The following is a 24,892-nucleotide window of genomic DNA, read 5'->3' as shown; positions in this document are numbered from 1 at the left end:
ATTCACTTCCTGATTTGAATCAAGAAGAAAAGAAGCAATCAGCCAAGAATTTCCAAGAAATCAAGAAACATGGAGGAGGAGATCAAAAATTCAAGAATCCCCAAGAAGAAGGTAGCGGAAAGAAGAGGAGATCTCAGCACCATGGGCGAATTCAAGAGTTCTTTCTTTCTCTTTGTTTGCTTTAATTCTTCTATCATGAACTGATTTGTTTCTTGCTAGGACTGTGGAAAGCCTAACCATGATAATGAATATATTTTAATCTCTATGATTTTTCCAAGATTGTGATTTCCATATAGTCTATGAATTATTTGCTTAATGCGATTAGGAGTGCAATCTCTTAATTGATTCGGTGTATATGAATGAATCGGGAGAGTGATGAGATCAAAAAGAACCCTATTTTTATCCTCTAATATTCACTCTTTTATATTTATTTATCACTTAAATGAACTCATTACTCTTGTATTTCGATTTAGGGCAATAAAGAAGGCAATTGGAAGAAAACAGGACAAATCGGGTGATTTTGCACAGTTTCGGCGACAGTCAGTAATCTGGGCCTAACTCTCAATTCCAGACATCGAATTGGACAATTCAAGAAGCATTAGAAAGAAGAAAGGAAGGCCCACAACTTTTATGTTTTGGGTTTTGACAGATTCGGCCTGCATCGAGTACGAAAACGAGCCCAAAGTCGGAGCAAGTTCGCAGCCAGGCCCATTTCACAACTTAAGCCCAACTCGCAAAAATAGCTGAAGCAGCCCAACTCGAATTCAAGAGTTAAGAGTCCGAATTTCGAATGTAATCTCCAAGGAGAGAGTTTTATCAGATCTAAATTCTTAAATGTAATCCTAGAGAGATAAGAAGATTGAGATTAGAGCATTAGATAAGAGATAGGATAGGATTAGTTCAAGATAAGATCAAAACTCCCTAAGGATAAGATGATCTCCTAGAAGGAGTTGGAAAACAGCCCTCTCCTTTGACTATATAAAGAGGGGGGGCGAACCACCTCTAGCAATCACTCATTCCAAGATCCAAGAGATCATCAAGAAGACCAAGAAGCAAGAAGGCAGTTCGGCTATGGAGAAGCAAAGCATGGAGATTGCGCAGATCATGAGTAGCTAAGCTTCTTTTTCTGGTTCAAGGGGGGAGGTTCAATTGTGTCATTGTGAGGTTCTGTAGTTACTTTATTTTCTTTCTTTTTAATTCAAGTATTCATTGGTTCTTGTGCACATTTTTATTGGATGTTAATGTTAATTAGTCTGACAAACTGAATTAATGTTGATTTTCCTACTGTTATCCATGATTTCGGTGATCCGTAATTGTCACGAATAATGGTACAAGTAGCAATTAGGTTGATATCTTTTTGGGTCAATTTTCGTGACAGCCTTTGACCAATGTTTTAACATGGTTCAACCTAAAAGAATCGATGGAACAAAATTTAGTAATTGCAGCTATCTCAATTATTGTTATTTTGGTTTAACTGTTTTCACAAATCTTAATGCTATCATTGTTTAACATGGAACGCTATCGTACCCAGTTCAGTGGTGATAAGTGTTGATCGAATGCTGGGTTGGTCAACTGAATTAGGAAAACACAAGGTTTATTATGACTATCCTAATAAATCTAAGGTTAAATGCTTGAATTGCAAGAATGCTGAATTGTACCTAGGATCGATGGCCAATCGATTTAACCCGAACCCTTGAACCAGAATTCGGTAAGACTGATTTTCTCTTGTTTGTTTAGTTTGTTATTCTTTTAATTTTAGTTATTTAATTTTCCCACACAATTACTTTACCCATTCGGCTAAGAGATTATTGATTTGCTCCCTGTGGGATTCGACCTAGAACCACTTTTACTGCAAACATTTTATTGTGGGACTAGTACTAATTTTGAGGACTTCGACAAACCCGTCAAAATTTTGGCGCCGTTGCCGGGGAGCAACTTTAATTTCTTAGCTATTACCTTCCTCTTGTTAACCTCTTTTGTTTTATGACTCGTGCTTCTCAACGAGGTGAACTCAAGTACAATCCCGAAATTGAGTGGACCACCCGTCGTTTAAGAAAGGAGGCGAAGCAAAGGAAGGATCATTCACCAAAGAAGGTGAATTCAGATTGTGATCTTCGCATCTTCGAAGAAGTAGAAAGAATGGCTGACAAAGAGAGGACATTAAGGGAGTTGGCTGCACCAATTCTGAACCAACAACCTTTATGCATCACGTACCCCACTCTTGAGGTAGCCTTTGAACTCAAATCTGGTTTGATTCAATTATTACCTCTGTTTCATGGTTTCCCAGGTGAGGACCCTCACAAACATCTAAAGGAATTTCATGTCATCTGTTCAAGCATGAAACCCCATGGTATGACCGAGGACCAGGTAAAACTCATAGCCTTTCCATTTACTTTAAGAGATAAAGCAAAGGATTGGTTGTATATTCTCCCTCCCGGTTCTGTACGCACATGGGATGAGATGAACAGGATATTTTTAGATAAATATTTTCCTGCATCCCAGACTGCAAATATAAGAAAAGAAATATGTGGAGTTCGACAGTTTGGTGGTGAGACATTATATGAATATTGGGAAAGGTTTAAGCAACTTGTTGCTAGTTGCCCCCACCACCAAATTCCGGAGCAATTGTTAATCCAATACTTCTATGAAGGGCTTCAGCCCATGGATAGAAGTATGGTCGATGCAGCCAGTGGAGGAGCCTTGGTGAACAAGACACCCAAAGCGGCCAGGGAGTTAATCTCCAACATGGCCAAAAATTCACAACAGTTCGGTGCTAGGACAGACGGTACCATTAGACGGGTTAATGAGGTAAGCCATGTAAATTTAGAAAATCAGATTTCTGAACTAACTGCTTTGGTAAGACAACTCGTTGCAGGACAAGTACAAACTGCCAGGGTGTGTGGTATCTGTTCAATTCCTGGCCACCCTATGGACATGTGTCCATCATTGCAAGATGGTTTGATGCAGCAAGTCAATGCCGTAGGAGGATTCCCGGGCCAGCCCCAACGAAAGTATGATCCCTACTCCAATTATTACAATCCGGGGTGGAGAGATCACCCAAACCTAAGCTACGGGAACCAAGGAGGACAGCAGCAATACCAGCCCCATTTTTTCAGTCGACAGCCCCAGCTTTCAACACCCATCACAGCGCAAGGCCAACCCTCGAATTCAGGTATGTCATTAGAAGATATAGTTAAGGCTCTAGCTACTAATACTCAGCAATTTCAACAGGAAACAAGAGCCAGCATTCAGAATTTGGGGAACCAAATCAGCCAACTTGCCACTGTCGTTAGCAAGTTGGAGGTGCAGAGCTCCGGGAAACTACCATCACAAACGGTAGTCAACCCCAAGGAGAATGTAAGTGCAGTGGTGCTGAGAAGCGGGAAGGAACTGCAGCTAGAACCTACCTCACCAAGGAAGGTGGATAAAAGACAAGAAGAAGACAAGGTGCAGGACTCAAGAGTTAGAGAGAACGTTTCAGCCATGATCAAGAGGACCTTACCAGAAAAAACATGCTGATCCAGGTATGTTCACCCTACCTTGTGCGATTGGCAATAAGAAAATCGAGCATTCCATGCTAGACTTAGGTGCATCTATCAATGTCATGCCATACTCGATTTACTATGCTTTGAGATTAGGTCCTTTAAGGGAAACTAAAGCTGTTATCCAATTAGCTGATCGTTCTAATGCCTTCCCAGAAGGGATTGTTGAGAATGTAATGGTGCAGGTTAACGATTTAATTTTCCCAGCTGATTTTTACATTCTGAAGATGGAGGAGGACACGATCGAAAGTTCAGCCCCACTTCTATTAGGCAGGCCATTTATGAAAATGGCCAAGACCAAAATAGATGTGGATGAGGGTACCCTCTTCGTCGAATGTGACGGAGAGACTATTAAATTTAATATTTTTGAAGCTATGAAGTACCCAAATGAAGACCATTCGGTTGACACTATTGATCCAACTGTGCAGGAATTTTTTGAAAAAGATATGAATGAGGAGCTAGAATCGAGTGCACAATTGGATACGAAGGCCCCTATTCCAGATTTGAACCCGCCCATGATGGATGGAAGGGGAGCATACCGAAAGCTGAAACCACGAGAGCTAAAGTAGCAAAGGAGGACGTCGAGCATAACGACGCTAAACAATTGCGCTTGTGGGAGGCAACCCATTGTGTTTAGTTAATTTTGTTATGTTGTTTGATTTTGATTTTTGTGTTTAGCAGGAACCCAACAAGACAAACAGGGAAGTACCCCCAAATCCTTCTACTTTATGCATAATCACATACATTAGGGACAATGTATAACTTAAGTGTGGGGGGATTACGGAAATCTGATGGAAATTTGGGATACCTTATCTTCTTGAAATTTCTGCTCCCTAGAAACTTATCCTTGAACGATTTCAACTTATCAGGAATCATGTGCTTAGGCTAAATAGATAAGATAGGATGCAAGCATGACTAACTGAATCTTTCTTGGCTGCATATGGTACCTCATGATTTTAATCGATCAATAGGCAAGATGCATAAGGGTTTGATTGATTTTCACATAATTATCTGTCAAACATGGGTTGATTATTCTAGAACTTGTTGTCTTAGGCATATAGAGATCACGATCAATGAATTCATGGATCAGGCGGTGAAACCCTGTGATTCTTGTGAAAAAAAAAAAAAAAAAAAAAGAGAGGGAGTTTGAAACTAAAATCGTGACTAATGTGAGATGGAGCATAAAATGCACTCACATCTAGAAACAAAAAAAAAACAAGTGTGAGACGGAGCATAAAATGCACTCACATCTATAAACAAAAAAAAACAAGTGTGAGACGGAGCATAAAATGCACTCACATTTAGAAATGAAAGCAAGTGTGAGATGGAGCATAAAATGCACTCACATCTTGAAAAGAAGGCAAGGGTGAGATGGAGCATAAAATGCACTCACCCTAGAACCCCAACCCCATTCTCACCTTTAGATCCTAGGAATTCACACTAAGTGGTGAAGATGTGATACATAGCAAGCTTATGGCAATAAGCACACCTTGTTTTGATTCAAAGGAAAGTAATTGCATCTGGCTGACTTGGTTTGTTAAAAGCAATGAGCACCTATGCAGTCCAAGGAGTTTCAGCCCTGAAAGGCTTGTCTCCTTGACTATCGATTTAACTTGGGACCATGAGGAATGGTGATTTGCCATCACTCTTGGACAAGAAAAAGGGGAGAAAGAGATGAAAAGGGAAAGGTTACCAAGTCTGAGCTAAAGCATGAAATGAACCAGGCCTCATGTAGAGAAAAAGAAAAATTGAAAATCAATAGTTAGTCTCTCTTGTGTTACTTGAGTTTTTGCCTTGCCCGAGGACGGGCAAAGTTTAAGTGTGGGGGGATTTGATGAGACCAAAAAGAACCCTATTTTATCCTCTAATATTCACTCTTTTATATTTATTTATCACTTAAATGAACTCATTACTCTTGTATTTCGATTTAGGGCAATAAAGAAGACAATTGGAAGAAAACAGGACAAATCGGGTGATTTTGTACAGTTTCGGCGACAGTCAGTAATCTGGGCCTAACTCTCAATTCCGGACACCGAATTAGACAATTCAAGAAGCATTAGAAAGAAGAAAGAAAGGCCCACAACTTTTATGTTTTGGGTTTTGACAGATTCGGCCCGCATCGAGTACGAAAACGAGCCCAAAGTCGGAGCAAGTTCGCAGCCAGGCCCATTTCACAACTTAAGCCCAACTCGCAAAAGTAGCTGAAGCAGCCCAACTCGAATTCAAGAGTTAAGAGTCCGAATTTCGAATGTAATCTCCAAGGAGAGAGTTTTATCAGATCTAAATTCTTAAATGTAATCCTAGAGAGATAAGAAGATTGAGATTAGAGCATTAGATAAGAGATAGGATAGGATTAGTTCAAGATAAGATCAAAACTCCCTAAGGATAAGATGATCTCCTAGAAGGAGTTGGAAAACAGCCCTCTCCTTTGACTATATAAAGAGGGGGGCGAACCACCTCTAGCAATCACTCATTCCAAGATCCAAGAGATCATCAAGAAGACCAAGAAGCAAGAAGGCAGTTCGGCTATGGAGAAGCAAAGCATGGAGATTGCGCAGATCATGAGTAGCTAAGCTTCTTTTTCTGGTTCAAGGGGGGAGGTTCAATTGTGTCATTGTGAGGTTCTGTAGTTACTTTATTTTCTTTCTTTTTAATTCAAGTATTCATTGGTTCTTGTGCACATTTTTATTGGATGTTAATGTTAATTAGTCTGACAAACTGAATTAATGTTGATTTTCCTACTGCTATCCATGATTTCGGTGATCCGTAATTGTCACGAATAATAGTTAGTTTCTCTTGTGTTACTTGAGTTTTTGCCTTGCCCGAGGACGGGTAAAGTTTAAGTGTGGGGGGATTTGATGAGACCAAAAAGAACCCTATTTTATCCTCTAATATTCACTCTTTTATATTTATTTATCACTTAAATGAACTCATTACTCTTGTATTTCGATTTAGGGCAATAAAGAAGGCAATTGGAAGAAAACAGGACAAATCGGGTGATTTTGTACAGTTTCGGCGACAGTCAGTAATCTGGGCCTAACTCTCAATTCCGAACACCAAATTAGACAATTCAAGAAGCATTAGAAAGAAGAAAGGAAGGCCCACAACTTTTATGTTTTGGGTTTTGACAGATTCGGCCCGCATCAAGTACGAAAACGAGCCCAAAGTCGAAACAAGTTCGCAGCCAGGCCCATTTCACAACTTAAGCCCAACTCGCAAAAGTAGCTGAAGAAGCCCAACTCGAATTCAAGAGTTAAGAGTCCGAATTTCGAATGTAATCTCCAAGGAGAGAGTTTTATCAGATCTAAATTCTTAAATGTAATCCTAGAGAGATAAGAAGATTGAGATTAGAGCATTAGATAAGAGATAGGATAGGATTAGTTCAAGATAAGATCAAAACTCCCTAAGGATAAGATGATCTCCTAGAAGGAGTTGGAAAACAGCCCTCTCCTTTGACTATATAAAGAGCGGGGTGAACCACCTCTAGCAATCACTCATTCCAAGATCCAAGAGATCATCAAGAAGACCAAGAAGCAAGAAGGCAGTTCGGCTATGGAGAAATAAAGCATGGAGATTGCGCAGATCATGAGTAGCTAAGCTTCTTTTTCTGGTTCAAGGGGGGAGGTTCAATTGTGTCATTGTGAGGTTCTGTAGTTACTTTATTTTCTTTCTTTTTAATTCAAGTATTCATTGGTTCTTGTGCACATTTTTATTGGATGTTAATGTTAATTAGTCTGACAAACTGAATTAATGTTGATTTTCCTACTGCTATCCATGATTTCGGTGATCCGTAATTGTCACGAATAATGGTACAAGTAGCAATTAGGTTGATATCTTTTTGGGTCAATTGTTCGTGACAGCCTTTGACCGATGTTTTAACATGGTTCAACCTAAAAGAATCGATGGAACAAAATTTAGTAATTGCAGCTATCTCAATTATTGTTATTTTGGTTTAACTGTTTTCACAAATCTTAATGCTATCATTGTTTAACATGGAACGCTATCGTACCCAGTTCAGTGGTGATAAGTGTTGATCGAATGCTGAGTTTGGTCAACTGAATTAGGAAAACACAAGGTTTATTATGGTTATCCTAATAAATCTAAGGTTAAATGCTTGAATTGCAAGAATGCTGAATTGTACGTAGGATCGATGGCGAATCGATTTAACCTGAACCCTTGAACCAGAATTCGGTAAGACTGATTTTCTCTTGTTTGTTTAGTTTGTTAATCTTTTAATTTTAGTTATTTAATTTTCCCACACAATTACTTTACCCATTCGGCTAAGAGATTATTGATTTTCTCCCTGTGGGATTCGACCTAAAACCACTTTTATTGCAAACATTTTATTGTAGGACTAGTACTAATTTTGAGGGCTTCGACAAACCCGTCAGAGAGGAATTTATATACTCGACCACATAATTCATGGTGTGAATTGAATGGTATATAGGGATATATACACATGATTCATTTGAATATTTGAGTTTTTCTTGCACTTAATGCATTTCTATTTTTGAGAACTCTAGTCGAGGGATCGAGAGGTTACATAATAGAAATAGGTTTAATATATCTTGGGAAAGAATATTAAATAAAATTTGGAAAAACTTCAGCTTATGGGAATAACAGTTAATCTTGGTTAATCGAACCCATCAATATTCATTACATTGGTTAGGTGGACCAAAGGTCCTAGCGATTTCATCATTTGCTTATTCGATTAGTGATCTCCCTTGCTTTTATTTTCTTTGCTTCAGTTTTATTATCAGTAGTTCTTGCTCAATTCCAAATTTTGATTGTCCAAATAATTAGGGAAAATTGTGATTCTAATACTTATTTTGTTAAATCCCCGTGGGAACGATATTATTATACTAGTTGATAACTAGTACACTTGCTAGGGTTATATATTTATAGCTATCAACGACATTCCCGCCGATGAGCTCTTTGGGAGCATAAAGAAGGGAAAAAAGAAGAGGGCCTCCAAGAAGGCTCGTCTCCATGCCGAGACCACCACTTCTGGCATCGCCAACTCTGCCCTCGAACACCCACCTACCGCCGAACATCCTCCGGTGATCGACTTAGTTGAGGAGGACCCAAGCAAGGCCACTTCACCGCGCGTGCCCGAGGAGACCACATCTTTAGAGCCTCCACCCGTACCAACGGTTGTTACTACTTTGGGCAACAAGACCTTAGTCTAGAGTATTTTGTCTTTGAAGTATGGCCTTCTCAAGAGCAAGGATGTGGTGTTTGCCGAGGAGGTCGCTCACTAGGCTGACTTGCCGGTTGTTCAGCTCGGGGCCCGAGTGGCTACGCACTGTATGATGGTACGCATTTAACCTTCATATTGCTTCGTACTTAGATTTTTCTTCATACTTACACTTGTTTTCTTCTTTTGGGAGGTGAAATCCTCTATCCATGCCTTGGCCTACCAGTCTGAGGTGAATTTAAAGCGATCTCTCAAAGCCGAAGAATCCTCCCGAAGTGCTCATTCCGAGCTCAACTTAGATCACAGTGAGATCAACCAGTTGAAAAATGACGTGTGGGCTAAGAAGGAGCTACTAACTCTGTTGATGGCGGAGAAAAAGGAGCTTGAGGTGGAGAAAAAGCAGCTCGAGGAGCGTGAGGCGGCACTAGAGAGAGAGAAAGAGAACCTCAAGGCTCATGTGAAGGAGCAAATTGAAATCCTACTTTAGGCGATAGAAGAAGCCATGGTCAAGGTGGTCAAGGAGTATAAGTCCTCAACGGAGCTTCGAGAGAGGTTGGTTGAGGCTGGGACAGCGGGCTACCGCAAGGGGTTTAAACTCGGTTGGTGGTTGACCTGGCATGAATTTTCCCATCTCGACCTCACTGCCATCACCATGTCCAAGATTACCAAGGAGATGGTCATTGAAGCCGCCAAGGATCCGAACTCTGAGGCGGAGAGCGACAATGACCTACTCGACGACGAGACGGCGGGAGAGGGAGAGGAGGTCGATGCTGCTGAGGACTGCATGGAGATAGATCTGCTTGCTAAAGCCTCTATTGGGGATGGAGAGCCCCAAAGTGATTAATGCCTCTTTTCTTGGACCCCCCCCTTCTAATTGTAGATTTCTCCCAAACTCGCGAGCTAGACCATATAGGAGCAAAATTTTTCCAAGTATATATCACTCCTGAACTTGAGGTTATTCCTGAACTCAAATAGGAACAATCATTATTGTATGCCGGGGTGGGTAGACACTGTTGGGTATACATGCCCGACCTATCTGTACCTTAGACCTTATGTGGTGCTGAGGTCTTTTATCAGCTTGGCACCTTAGCCCTTAGGCTCTGGGAGCGACTTGCGGTCTGCTCTACTTATCCTTGATCTTACCCATAACAAAGAGGCAACTGGGTCTCATGTGGTGCCGAGGTCTTATATCAGCTCGACACTATAGGCCTTAGGCTTTTGGGAGTGACTTAAAGTCCTCTATCCAGTTCATTGTCCATAGGATCAGCTCGGTGATCTAAGGACTTAATCATTTTTTCCTTGCGTTGAGATTTACAGGTAGTATCTCCTTAGGTTGTCACTGTTCCAAGGTCAAGGTATCTATTTTCTGTTCATGGTTTCGAGCTCATAAGTTCCTTCTCCGAACACCCGTCTCACCCAGTAAGGACCTTCCCAATTTGAACTGAGCTTTCCCACACCGGGCTCGGGTACTATTACCTTGTGAAGGACCAGGTCGCTGACTCAGAATAGTCGCTTCCTGGCCCAGGTGTTATAGTAGCAAGCTACTCTCTGCTAGTAAGCCATTGTCTGAATGTAGGTCAAGTCCCGTACCTCTTCTATCAAGTCCAGGTCGGTATGAAGCTTGTCATCGTTTGCTTCCTTGTCGCAAGCCTAGAGTCGCAACATTGGCATTTCGATCTCTGTTGGGATCACTGCCTCTATACCATACATGAGGTTGAAGGGTGTTTCACTCGTGGCGGTCTTGATGGTGGTTTGGTATGCCCAAAGGACACTGGGCAACTCATCCACCCATAATCCCTTAGCTCGGGCCAGACGAGCTTTTAGTTCGTGGAGAATCGCCCTATTTGCTACTTCAGCTTGTCCGTTCACTTACGGGTGTGCTACCGAAGTTAATTTTGCTGGATTTCCATCTTGGCACACCAGTTTTGGAACTTGATGTTTTCAAACTGCTTTCCATTATCGGATATCAGCACGTGAGGTAGTCTGAAATGGCACACTATGTTTTTGCAGAAGAAGTTTTGTATGTTGTGGGTTGTAATGGTTACCAAGGGCTCGACCTCTACCCACTTCGTTAAGTAATCTACTGCCGTGAATAGGAACCTCCTATGCCCGGTTGCTGGGGGAAAAGGTCCAAGGATGTCTATCCCCCATTGAGCAAAAGGCCACGGGCTAGTAAGGTATTTCAGATTGGCAGCAGGTAGCCGGGGGATGTTGGCATCCCTCATGGATGTTGCATACTTGATCCGCTTCTGAAGGCCACAAGCAACGTAGGTAGGGGAGCATGAAGGATCTCCTATACAACCGCTTATCGATAAGAACATATTAGGTTGACTTTCGCTCTACCCTTCAAGCTGCATTGCGTTCTCCTGGCAGGGTCCCATGGAGCAGATAATCGATGAGTAGGTCGATCTAACTTGGTTCTACTACTAACATGGGAGCGACTTCTTTTTCCCCCCTAAGAATGTTAGGGTGAGGTAGGTCTTCGATATATACTGTCAGCTTCATGGTTTCGCTGGTACTGGGCAATCGAGATAGTGCATCGGCTTCAACATTCTCGGATCCCAGTATCTGCCTGAGGAAGCAACAGTGGAAGTTTGGTAGAATCACTCTGACTTTGGCTAGGTATGCTGCCATGGTCTGGTCGCGAGCCTCGTAAGCACCGCTATCTTGGTTGACTACCAACGGGGAATCACTGCATACGATGAGGTGTTTGGATCCCATCTCCTTTGCTAGGTTGAGTCCAGTGATTAGTGCCTTGTACTCTTCCTCGTTGTTCGATGCTTTGAATCAGAACCAGAGGGTGTACTCCAGCTTCACCTCGCTTGACCTGTACAGTATCAGTCCGGCACCGTTTCTTCGCAGATTTGACGAGCCATCTACATAGAGGATCCAGGGCTCCCTGTCCCACGTCGGCCCAACCTTGGAGGGGACTGGTGCTACATTAGTCAATTCCACCGACATATTGGCAGGTTCTGTCAGTTCCGGGATCAGCGTGTGAAAAAACTAGTTGTATACTTGATAATGCTGCCTTACTAAAATTTGTTACCATGGTTAGGTTTTTCTTTTCATATACACATGACTGCCTGGATATATAACATGCCAATTGTAAATGTTATTTTTATTATATATATATGTATATTATATTGTTGGACAGCATAATATCATAACAACTGCTCATGCATTGCAAGCTTAATTTCATAAATCATCCAATAATATTACAACTATGAAGCTTTAACTAAATCTCATTGGATTAGGTAATTTGGATACTAATTATTTTTCTTATACAATGAAATAATTTCAATTGGAAAATATTTAAGTGTCATAATTCGCAAAACAAGTGCTAGAAAATTATGCATCCAGTCTTCTGAGAATTATTTTTGATAAATGCCAAAAAATACTGTTATTCAAAGTTGTCACCCTTCGGAAGCATTAATCTTAGTCGAAGGACCATTGTTATTTAGAAAACTTTTGATTATTCAATTCACCTTTCTTTTTCTTTTTGGAGAAGTTTAGTTTTCTGCAAAATTATTGTGATATCTGCATTTTTCCGATATCCTTACAATTTTCTATAATTTCTGCAAAATTTCAGGTATTTCCATGCATTTTCCTGCAATTTCATTCAAAATTTCCAGTACATTCATGCATTTTTCCGATTTTTTCATTAAATTGTCAAAGTTTCTACATTTTTTTTGCAATCTCTGTAGATTTTGAGTATTTTCATGCATCCTTCTGAGTTTTCTACAAAATCATTGTAATTTTTGTACTTTCCCGCAAAATTTCTGTAACTTACATTTTTTGGTGTTTTCATGCATTTCGGCAACCTTTTTTTAGGGGCAAAAATTGGAAACCTTGGCTGATTTCGATCCCAACCTCTTAATGAACTTGATTCTGTTTCCGGTCTGAACCAAACATCCTAGCGTAATAAGCCATTCCAAGGGATTCCATTACCGATTCTGATTCCGATACCATTTTTGATTCCGAGCCAAGCGGGTCCTAAAACATCTTTGTTCTGTTATTTTGCAATCCTCATCTTTAGATGTTTTCCTTGATTAAATTGACTCATTATGCCATGTTTGTTTTTTTATGTTAATTTTTATTCATGGTGGATTGTCTTGTATTTTGTTTTGTGGTATTTCAGAGTTTCCATCTTATGTTCAACCAATAGGTTTGACCCTTGGTTATTTAGATGACTTTTTTTATTCCCCCTTATTTTTTTAGGATATCAATCTTTTCAAATTTTACATAGTATTGAATTTTAGTACAAAAGGCTTCTTTTCACCAAATTTCACATTGTTGTTTGTGTAAGACTGAGATGTAAGGCTAGATAAGAGGGTGGTCTCTTTGAAGGACTCAGGAGAGCCTCCAAAGGGTGCGAAGGTCCCTTTGAACGGGACTAGGGAAAGAAGATGAGAGAGTTATGGATTCCAGGGTATCAGTAGCTAAGATACTGAGGATTTCGATGCCCCTTGACATGGGGAGAACCCCCTATTTATGAAGAAGATCCCGAGATCTTAAAAGGTATGAGACCAAGATCTTCGTTCCGTGTTGGGGAAGGGAATATATTGTTTGCTGGCAATTATTGGGTATGCTATTAGCATCGCCACGTGTCTCATGAAGATATTCTCGAGGATCAATTTTCATTATCCTCGAGATCCCTCATTATTTACGTGTGCTACTATCCTTCTGTGCGCCACAACTAATCTTACGTGGGAATGATGACATCATCATCCGAAGATTAGTATTCGTTAATGCCTTGTGGCAATCTATAAAGTACTTCATCATAATGGGCTTGCATGTGTTTGGGCACATATGGGCCTCGCCATGGGCTCGGCCCATTGCCCTCTTTGGACTTGCTTCCTGTAATCGGATTACGAGTCGTGGGTTTGTCATGATATCATCTAATGCACTGCGGGTCCATCGCAGCTCGGGGTTATTGTAGGTGACTTATGAGCGATTTTGTGGTATTACTCTAATGTAAGAGTATTCTTAGGAAGTCTGCATGAGCTATACATATCTACATTAGCCCTCCTACTTATCGATATGTAGGAACTTGTTGATAAGCACATTGTCCTTTTTTGTCCTTCCATTTTTTGCACTGGCATTAGGTCTAGTATTTCTAGTTGTTTTGGGATTTTGTGTGAATCACGTGCTCCCTGTGTTTGGGTTTAATAATTAATGATCATCTAAGATTTAGCGCTGTCTTTTGGTGATTTGATTTCTTATGGCAGTCGGTGCTGCTTGTGCGATCTAGCTCCCCGCTCTCTTTTATTGATTTGGTAATTAATGATCATCTAAGAAAATGATCATCTAAGAAAATCATCAATAGACAATTTAATCAATCATTGATTTTATTTCTATAGGGAAAAGACGTTGCACTGTGGTGCCACAGTGTATATGGTGGCTCAATCATCATAATCCTCGATTGGATGTGAGAAGTGACATGTGTGGGGTTGAGCTTTGAGAATTTAAGCAATGGCGTTGGGTAGATAATTGAATCTTGGTAAGTGTTGCACGGCGACCCATCTCCTTTGACTCCCATTTATGAGTCGTATCGTGTCGTCGTCCCTGAAAATTCATCTGACGTGCCTATTCGGCTCCCTTTTCACTTGGCCGCCGGCAATTTATAAAAGGGTCTCTTATACCATACTCAAATTACATTGAGTATTATAAAAGGGTGTCTTATACCATATTCAAATTATATTGGATGGAGATTTAGGCACCTAGGTTTAAAAGTAGAGATTAAAAAGAGTGGATGGCGCCCTAGAGTGAATGGTTGAGATAAAGACTAAAATAGAGGGCTAAGAATTAGTGGCTAAAGGCTGAATGGTGGGGATTAGGAGTTAATGAAGGAATGTGAGATCCATCACATAGACGCCCAAAAGGTGCGGAATAGGGTGAACGAATTTCAAAAATTTCTCTCTATTCAACTGGGAATTGTATTCCCTATTTTAGAAAAATCATGTTTTCAAAGATCAATCTTGAACCATAAACCGAATTAGATTTGAAATGAAACAAAGGGAGAGGGAGATACCTGATACAGAGAAATAATATCTCTCAATGGAGGTGTTCACGCCGAAAGAAGATCACCAAAGACTGCTCCCACTGAAGATGACACAGTGGATAGAGGAGCAGAATCAGCAGAGTCCGTCCTACGAACCAAATTCTTCAACAAGAATTCAATGGAGGCAGTGAGCACAACTTCCTATCAGCCTTTCACCAAAGACTGATGTCAAGATCCAATCTTGACCACTCCTATAATGTTGGAGAACAAACTGCAGTATGGCGATGGCAGGAAGGGGTCACAGGGAGAAGGCACAGTCACATTGTGTATTCTTCTCTCTATAATTTGAGATCTAATATCTCTGGAATTTCTGGGATCATCTGGATGGTTCACCCCCTCCTACTTTTATAGGCTTAAAGAGATCATCTCCTGATCCTATCAGGAGTTTCCTAATTCAGATCATAATTTAAATTTGGACTCTCTTTAAATGATAAGGATAAAACCCTTATCTTATCTGCAGATTAGATCGGCCTTCTCCTGATCTTATCAGGAGGTTTCCATATCTGAATTCAGATTTGGTTTCTCTCTGAGTCAATAGAGTAGGACTCTATCCTATTAGTTGATTTAATCCCAGATCCACCCCATCTAATTAACTAATCAAATTAGGCCAGATCGAAATGGGCTTTAGGCCCAATAAGTCTATGTGCTCAAAACTGCTTCCAAACTGCTGCCTAGTTGGGCTTCTATGTATGGCATGGGACCCAAGCATTGATCTACACATCAGCCACATGGGTTCGGCCCAGCCTTTGTTACAAGGTCAGGCCGAATACACTATTGTGGACAGTGCACCCCCAGAAAACCATCACATGGGCTTCTATTGGGCCCAACACTTACATTAAGTGGTCTCTGGGCCAAGCCACCTTATAAAAACCCAGGGACTATGGGCAGATGCAAGATTAGCCCATTAGGTATTACTCTTAGTGGCCTTACACTTAACCTCTCAGCCCATAATGATCAAACACTACCCGACAAGAGAGGACCTCTCCCTCAGCTGCAAGGAACAGTGTTGCACTCTCTACTTATATGGATCTCGGGATTTAAAACCTTTTGCAAACATTTTAGAAACCATAATATATATACTTTTATATCTCATAAAATATATTTTGCAAGACAAATCTCAACGATTGAAATCGGCTGCTAGCAGTGTTGGTTTCCATCAGAGAGAGTGCATCCCCGATCATTACCTTTGTCTGACAAAGGGGCTGATCCTGTCACTATGATCACCCACTCAGATGAATTCTCAGACTGTCCCAACATACCCAGGTTTTGACCCCCTCTAAGGATCTCACTGATTGGCATATCAAAGACAACCCAATCCGACACTTAGTGTAGTATCATAATCGAGTCTAGGGGTCAGGTGTAACTTTTCAGTTTTGCCCATTAATCTCTAAGGTACAGGGCAATACTGGAAATCTGGTCCGGTTCAAAGATTTAATTAATCCTACACTGCATGTGCCTTGGGTCTCACCCTGGTGGCTGAGACAAGCCAGCCCAACCGACTTGGTGGCACATTAGTGTCAGCATTATCAAGATAGGTCCCCAGACCGACCCTCTGGCTGTGAACATTCTAAACTAACACGAGTCTCATTAAGTGTCCAATTTAAGGGTATAACACAGAAACAAACCACAAGAAAATGAATCAAATAAGCACTTTATTCATTTACAATAAACGTCAAAAGTACATCATTCTGATTGAAGCTAAGGGCATACAAAGACTGTCTAATAGCTCCCACTTGCACTTAGGTCCAATTTGGTATAAGCTGGAATCCCATGCTTTTCACGTGTTTCTCAAATACTTTCTGTGATAGTGGTTTCGTCAATGGGCCTGCTACATTTTCTGTTGATGCTACTTTCTGAATCAGGACGTCCCCTTTACCAACAATCTCCCGCAGTACGTGGTACTTTCTTTCGATATGCTTTAACTTCGAGTGGGCTCGTGGCTCCTTAGCCTGAACAATTGCTCCAATGTTGTTGCACAACAACGAGATGGGTGATGTGCTAGATGGAACTACTCCTAACTCATGAATGAACTTCTTCATCGACATGGCTTCTTTGGCAGCCTCGCTTGCGGTAATGTATTCAGCTTCAGTTGTAGAGTCTGCGGTGGACCCTTGTTTGCTGCTTTTCTAGCAAACAGCACACAATCCTATCGTGAAAACATATCCAGATGTAGACTTTTTATCATCTGGATCCGACTAGAAATCAACATCAGTATACCCTTGGATCTATAGTGAGCTACCATCAAATAAAAGACAAAACTCTTTTGTCCTTCAAAGGTACTTGAGTATGTTTTTCACAACAGTCTAGTGCTCCTGCCCTGGGTTAGCCTGAAATCTGCTTATCACACTCACTAACTGAGCAATGTCAGGGCGAGTGCACAGCATGGCATATATGATGCTCCCTACGGCAGAAGCATAGGGAATGTCCTTCATGCCCTCAGTCTCCTCAGAGGTCTTGGGAGACATCTTCTTGGAGAGAGTCACTCTGTGCCTGAAAGGAACATTTCTCTTCTTGGAGTTCTCCATGCTGTATCTCTGGACAATTTTATCAATGTAAGCATATTGGGATAATTCTATTATCCGCTTCGATCTATCTCTATAGAGTCGAAGACCTAGTATATAGAAGCTTCTCCAAGATCTTTCATGGAGAATTGCTGCAAAAGCCATACTGTCACCGTAGTTAGTATTCCTACATCATTCCCAATGAGTAGAATGTCATCTACATACAGAACCAAGAAAGTAACCATATCCTCACTGGACTTCCTATAAACACAGGGCTCATCCGGGTTTTGCTTGAAGTCAAACGATTTGACAACATAGTCAAAATGGATGTTCCAACTTCTAGAAGCTTGCTTAAGTCCATATTTGGATCTGTTAAGTTTACATACCATGTGTTCCTGACTAGCAGCAATGAAACCTTGTGGCTGCTGCATATAGATATCTTCAGTAAGATCTTCATTCAGGAATGCAGCTTTGACATCCATTTGCCAAATTTCATAGTCATGGTATGCTGCTACAGCTAGCAAGATCATAAAGGATTTAAGCATGGCCACAGGTAAAAAGATTTCCTCATAATCGATGCTCTCTTTCTATGTGTACCCTTTCGCCACCAGACCAGCTTTCTAGGTCTCAACCCTACCATCGGGGCCCTTCTTCCTCTTATAAATCCATTTACAACCAATTGCTTTTACCTTAGAGTGCGGATCTACTAGAGTCCAGACTCCATTGGTCTCCATTGAGTCCATCTCACTTCTCATGGCCTCCACCCACTTCTGAGAATCTATGTCCAACATAGCTTTCACGTAAGTCACGAGATCCTCTTCACTAGTCATGGTTTCCACCAGGTAACTATCCTGGTCATAACCATAACAGACTGGTGGCTTGGATACCCGAGTGGATCTTCTAGGTTGGTCACTACCTGAAACTTGTGGGACATCTTCCACTGCTCCTGAGCTCTCCTCATCAAGAACTACTTCCTAACGATGGGTGTCTAGGATGTAATCGGTTTTCAAGAATTGTGCATTCCGGCTGCAGAACACCTTCTGCTCACTTAGGTCATAGAATAGGTAACCTACAGAGCCTTTCAGGTAGCCTACAAATAGGCAACGACTGGTCTTGGATTCCAACTTGTCTGCACTCATTCTTTAAATGTGTGCGGAACAACCCCAAATCTTCAAGTGTTTGACACTTGATTTCTTTCTGGTCCAAAGTTCATATGGAGTGTTCGGCACCGATTTGGTTGGAACCCAATTCAACACGTAAATCGCAGTCTCTAATGCGTAACCCCAAAAGGATGTGGGTAACTCTGTGTGTATGAGAAGTGACCGGACCATATTCAATAAGGTCCTATTCCTCCTATCTGAAACACTGTTAAGTTGTGGTGTAGCAGGAGGAGCCAACTATGGTACTATCCCATTGTCCTTCAAATAGTCCCTAAATTCGTCAGAGGGAGACTCGCCACCTTGATATGATCGAAGGGCTTTAATTTCTCTCTGTAACTGTTTCTCGACCTCTTGTCTAAACTCTTTGAACTTTTCAAGGGATTCAGACTTGTGTCTCATTAGGTACACATAACCATATCATGATAAATCATCGGTAAAGGTGATGAAATACACGTGTTGATTGCGTGTCCTAACACTCAGGGGACCACATACATCACTATGTATAAGGTTAAGTGTGCCTATACATCTTTCAGGCTTACCGTTAAATGGCCGTTTCGTCATCTTACCTTATAGGCAAGGCTCACAAGTGCGAAGATCTTCTGTAGTTAGAAAATCCAAAGGACCATCCTTTACCAGCCTTGTGATTTGGTCAACACCGATATGGCCAAATCGGTAATGCCACAGGCATGTGGGATTAACTATATCATGAACTCTTTTCTTGGGGAATTCAGCCGACGTAGTTTCAGTTATGTTAGTTTCTAGAGAAGGATATAGAACATAGAAACCGCTCTCTAGTTTCCCGTATGCGATGAATCTGTTATTTCTTTTAATAGTAATCATATTACAAAAGAAGACAGAATAACCATCCGCACCCAGTTTTGAAAGAGAAATCAAATTTCTTCTTAAATTTTGTACATAAAGACAATTTTTGAGTACATTGTTCATTCTCTAAAAATTAACTCCACGGTTCCTATGGCCATGGCTGCAACACTTGCAGAAGTCCTCAAGTAGAGTGTAACTTCTCTCTCACTCAGCCTTCTACTTACCTTGAACCCCTGCAGTGAGTTCAATGCATGAGTTGAAGCCCCAGAGTCAATACACCAGGACGCAGAAACTACCAATAAATTGGTTTCTATAACACAAGATTCGAAATTACCTTTCTTGGATTCCAGGTAGGCAGGACAGTTCCCTTTCCAGTGGCCGGTCTTCTTGCAGAAGTGACAAGCATTCGATGCTTTGTCTTTCTTCTACTTCTTACCTTTAGTGGCTTTCTTCTGAGGCTTCTTTGCCTTCCTCTTTCTCTTGCCTGTCTTTCTAGCTTCAACAAGCATAGCTACAGGCTCGTCCTTTTTAAACAGTTCTTCCGCTCATTGCAACATGTTGCTGAGCTCTTGTAAACTGACATTCAGCTTGTTGATGTTATAATTCATGATGAACGGTTTAAAGGAAGGGGGCAAAAAATTGTGGATGGCGTCTATTTGGGTCGCAAGATCCAGCCCGGATCCAAGAGCTTCAAGCTCATTGATGTAGCCCATCATCCGAAGACAATGGTCATGAACTTGTTGCCCTTTGGTCATTTGAGTAGTCATGAACTGATTCAAGACCTTTTGATGAGTAGAACGATTCTACTCTTCATACAACATTCTTAAACTATCCAATATGTCCTTGGCGAGCTCGATCTGATTGAATTGCCTCTATATTAGATTGTCTAATGAGGCAATGATGTAACACCAGGTAAGGGAGTTTTTCTCCTCCCAGTCTTGATAGTCTCTCCTCTGGGCCTCAGAAGCCCTATCACCCAGACGCTTCGGGGCAGGATTTTTAGCCACTTTGTCTAACTTTGCGGAAGTTAGGACCAGCATATTGTTCCTATACCAGTCGGCATAGTTCGGGCCCTTTAGCTTGTTGTCATCAAGAAGCTTTGCAAATTGTCCGTTTGCCATTTTTTGATAAAAAAACAAACATTAGTCCACAACCTAATTTGATTCATGTTTATTACATAGATATGGTTTTTAATCTACGTTCCATTCCCATTTATTTATCCCTAAGATTTTCCTCTCATCTCAGTGACGGAGACTACGAGTTGTCTCTGGAAATGTGGGAATTCACATATGGTGCATGGAGCCAACTGTTTCAGTTGCATAACCCCACAACCTTTCTGTGAAGGATCATATCCACTCATCATATGAGCTTTCCCTTTGGCCTCTATCAGACAAGGTTCAGAGCCATTTTCAGGTAAACCCTTCTATCCAGTGAGTGCTTACCCATCATATTCGTGAACGCCAAGGTACCGTGAGAGAGTTCCCATTTTCTGGTGAAGCCCCTAACACATCAGTCTATGATGCCCCTATCATCTTATGAAACACTCAAACAAGCCCAACAGCAAATGGATAACCCATTTTCTGGTGCGTTTCCTCATTACTGAAGGACCCATCCCCATGCTAATGATGGAAGGCCTTTAGAGAGTTCATCATATGAATCTCCCTATCACATGCACTCATATTAGCTGGAGGGAACAGTAATTATGCCCTAGTTTGATCTAGGTTAAACCAAAGTGGCTCCCATTGACTTTCATAAAGCCAGATTTCAGTGGGCCCAAATCGGCTAGGGTTCCGCACGAATCCTCTTCAGGAGGTGTGGGGCCCACCCCTGGGGGAGGTCATCCAATGACCAAAAGGGACACCATGGAAATGATGTGCATTCAGACATGGTGTGCGTAAGAGCCACTGTCGAAACTGCATGGACCAAATTTTTATGGTTCATGCTCGAAGCACATCACACATCCAAACATCACATGCAAGGATAAATTGATCCAATCAATTAAATATCTGTAAAGCCCATCTGAAACCCATTTTAATCCATAATATTAACCATTAATATTATCTAGGTATATGGGCTGAATTAGGGTTGATCAGTTCGGCCCATATAGCTTTATCCGCGAAGTGGGCTTTTAGCAGTTTTAACAACTTAAAACTGGGCCTTTACAGGTTGGGCTGAATTAAGCATTTAATTAATTGTCAATCCTCAGGCCCATTTTTGGGAAAATTTGGGCTGACATTCAGCCTTGATTGAACCCTAGATTTGGTCCAACCAGTTTGGACCAATCTGGTTCAAATGGGTCTAGGGTTTGATCTTTAATTAAAGATTTAATTCAAGAAGTAATCTAAAATTAATTACTGATGAAAGATCAAGCAAGAATCAGTCAGATAGGGCTATTCGCACATTCCATCCTACAAAACAGAGGTTAGATCCCAGTTTGTAGTTTCTAAAACTACAAATCGTAGATAACGATTTTTCCATCTACAAAATCTCCTTCCTGCGCTGCCATCTTCAATCCAAAATAAAATAAATAGAAATCCTAATTTTCTATTAATATTACATCAGATCGAATCTTATGCATTCAGTCTAGAAAAAAAAATTATTTACAGACCAGAATGAATGAATAGAAACTGCAAATCGCAGGTTGACTGCGCCAATCAAGATTTCGATCTCCAGTTGTACAAATACCCCATAAATCAAGAAAATAATAAAGAACAATTCTAAATAAATTCCAGATTTATAAAAATTAATTTCAGATCATTTGCCCATTAACTAGGAACAAATTTCCCAGAAAAACTTTAAACTGCGCAAATTGGGTAGAACACCTTCTGCATATTTGCGTAGGTTTCAAATCTGGTTTGTTTGGTTCAAGACTTGAACCATGGCTCTGATACCATTGAAGGGATGTGAGATCCATCACATGGATGCCTAAAAGGTGTGGAATAGGATGAGCGAATTTCAAAAATTTCTCTCCCTTCAACTGGGAATCGTATTCCCTATTTTAGAAAAATCATGTTTTTAGGGATCCATCTTGGACCATAAACCAACCCAGATTTGAAACGAAATAGAGGGAGAGAGATATACCTAATACAGAGAAATAATATCTCTCAATGGAGATGTTCATGCCCAAAGAAGATCACCAAAGACTGCTCCCACTGAAGATGACAGTGGATGGAGGAGCAGAATCAGTAGGGCGCCGTCCCACGAACCGAATTCTTCAGCAAGAATCCAATGGAGGTAGTGAGCACAACTTTCTATCAGCCTTTCACCAAAGACTGATGTCAAGATCCAATCTTGACCACTCCAACAATGTTGGAGAATGAACTGGCAGTATGGCGGCGGTAGGAAGGGACCACAGGGAGAAGGCGCAGTCACACTATGTATTCTTCTCTCTATAATTTGAGATCTGGTTTCTCTGGAATTTCTGGGATCATCTGGATGGTTCGCCCCCTCCTGCTTTTATAGGCTTAAAGAGATCAACTCTTGATCCTATCAGGACTTTCCTAATTCAGATCATAATCTGAATTTGGATTCTCTTTAAGTGATAAGGATAAAACCCTTATCTTATCTGTAGATTAGATCAACCTTCTCCTGATCTTATCAGGAGGTTTCCAGATCTAAATTCAGATCTGGTCTCTCTCTGAGTGGATAGAGTAGGACTCTATCCTATCATCTGATTTAATCATAGATCCTCCCCATCTATTTAACTAATCAAATTAGGCTAGTTCGAAATGGGCTTCAGGCCCAATAAGTCTATGTGCTCAAAACTACTTACAAGGCCTGGCCGAATACAATGTTGTGGACAGTGCGCCCCCTGAAACCCATCACATGGGCTTCTATTGGGCTCAACACTTACATTAAGTGGTCCTTGGGCCAAGCCACCTTAAAAAAACCCAGGGACTGTGGGCAGATGCAAGATTAGCTCATGAGGTATTACCCTCAGTGGCCTTACACTTAACCTCTCAGCCCATAATGATCAAACACTGCCCGGCAAAAGAGAACCTCTCCCTCGGCTACAAGGAACAGTGTTGCACTCTCTACTTATATGGATCTCAGGACTTAAAACCTTTTGCAAACATTTTAGAAACCATAATATATATACTTTTATATCTCATAAAATATATTTTGCAAGACAAATCTCAACGATTGAGATAGGCTGCCGGCAATCTTGGTTTCCATTCGAGAGAGTGCATCCCCAACCATTACCTTCGTCCAACAAAGGGGCTGATCCTATCACTATGATCACCCACTCAGATGAATTCTCAGACTATCCCAACATACCCAGGTTTTGACCCCCACTAAGGATCTCACTGATTGGCATATCAAAGACAGCCCAATCCAACACCTAGTGTAGTATCATAGTCGAGTCTAGGGGTCAGGTGTAACTTTTCAGTTTTGCCCATTAATCTCCAAGGTCCAGGGCAATACTGGAAATTTGGTCCAGTTCGAAGATTTAATTAATCCTACACTACATGTGCCTTGGGTCTCACCCTAGCGGCTGAGACAGGCCATCCCAACTAACTTGGTGGCACATTAGTGTCAGTCTTATCAGGATAGGTCTCCCCAGACCGACCCACCGGCTGTGAACATTCTAAACTAACACGAGTCTCATTAAGTGTCCAGTTTAAGGGTATAATATAAAAACAAACCACAAGAACATGAATCAAATATGCACTTTATTCATTTACAATAAACGTCAAAAGTACATCATTCTGATTGAAGCTACAGGCATACAAAGACTTTCGAACAGTTAGGTGGCGGCTAGGGTTTGTTAGAGGTGAAAAGAATGAGTGGAGAGGCACCCTAGGGTTTGCTAAGGAGATGGGAGTATGCTAATATAGTAGGAGGGGCACCATTCTGGGTGTAGCAGATAGGAGTTGCCCTCCTGTGCTAAGTTTTTCACAAAAACACCCCCTCTCTCAATTGGAATTCACACCAGCTTCCCCAAAACTACATTTCAGCCCTGAAACTTCTCCACTTTTCCTAGGATTTGCATAGGGACCCTTAGAAGTCACAATATTGAATTTAACTGGGAAAATGGCACATTTTGACTATTCTAAGTCCTAGGTTACCCTAAAATGATGCCTGTTAAGGCATCAAAATACAGAGTTATCACACCCCCCAACTTGATCATTGCTAGTCCCTTAGCAATGCAGCCTAAAAATTACATTGAGTATAAAAAGAAGTCATTCCCATAGCAAGATCATCTTTGACAAAATCAGTCAAGTATCTTGATTCCAAAATTCTCAAACTTTGTATAGATCAGTATTGGGTTTAAGGGGTAAAATTGTTATTCTTTGAATATTTTAGAAATTTGGCTTAAAAATCTTATATACCCTTCCATTTGCAGACTGTCTCGATAAGCTGAGATTAATTTTTAAAATCAGGTGGGTATTCTTCTTATCATTTCTGACAGTGGATTTCTACCCCTAAACTTGACATGCACACACATTTTTGTTACTACCTTCCACCATTTGACGTGAATTTTGACACTTGACTTAGGTGAAGAGACCCGGTTACTTAATGTTAGGTAAGTGTCTCTAGCCTTCCCTTTCCCATTTGACAGAAATCTCGACACTTAAGTTAGGTGAAGAGACCCAATTACTAAGTCT

General features: G+C 41.0%; 1 non-coding gene across 1 annotated transcript; it reads right to left on the bottom strand.

Annotated features, from left to right (window-relative positions):
- Positions 1–2,508: 2,508 nt before the first annotated feature.
- On the bottom strand, positions 2,509–2,615 carry LOC148848800 (small nucleolar RNA R71). The gene has a single exon (XR_016101603.1). It is a non-coding gene; the product is annotated as a small nucleolar RNA R71 (small nucleolar RNA).
- Between the last annotated feature and the right edge of the window lie 22,277 nt (positions 2,616–24,892).

This window comes from Nelumbo lutea, chromosome 6 (assembly GCF_056320005.1).
Source record: "Nelumbo lutea isolate HS-2025 chromosome 6, American lotus-T2T, whole genome shotgun sequence".
Lineage (NCBI taxonomy): Eukaryota > Viridiplantae > Streptophyta > Magnoliopsida > Proteales > Nelumbonaceae > Nelumbo > Nelumbo lutea.
The sequence above is the reverse complement of the archived record's forward strand: the minus strand, read 5'-3'. Positions and strand labels throughout refer to the sequence as shown.